The sequence below is a fragment of the Odontomachus brunneus genome, unplaced genomic scaffold (assembly GCF_010583005.1).
Source record: "Odontomachus brunneus isolate Ranch 3 - 2012 unplaced genomic scaffold, Obru_v1 Obru_scaffold_128, whole genome shotgun sequence".
In the NCBI taxonomy this organism is placed as follows: domain Eukaryota; kingdom Metazoa; phylum Arthropoda; class Insecta; order Hymenoptera; family Formicidae; genus Odontomachus; species Odontomachus brunneus.
The window spans coordinates 359252-359501 of NW_022639578.1; positions in this window are offsets into that span (position 1 = coordinate 359252).

Here is a 250-nt window from a genome sequence, read left to right on the forward strand (position 1 = left end):
AAACATATTTTAGCGTGTTCGACTGGTCCTGGGTTAATTGCTCCGAGAGCGATTAATGACGTCATAAGTCTCTACTAGCCAATCATAAAACTTATAAGTACTTTGTTCGACCAATAAACGTAGGTTGAATAACTCAAAGTGGGTTAACTCAGAGCCAGTCGAATGCTAATAAAATAACGTTTGCGAGCGTTGCGAACGTGTAACGGAACGCGCTTTATATTGCACAGTCTACCAGTACAAAAAACGGGTT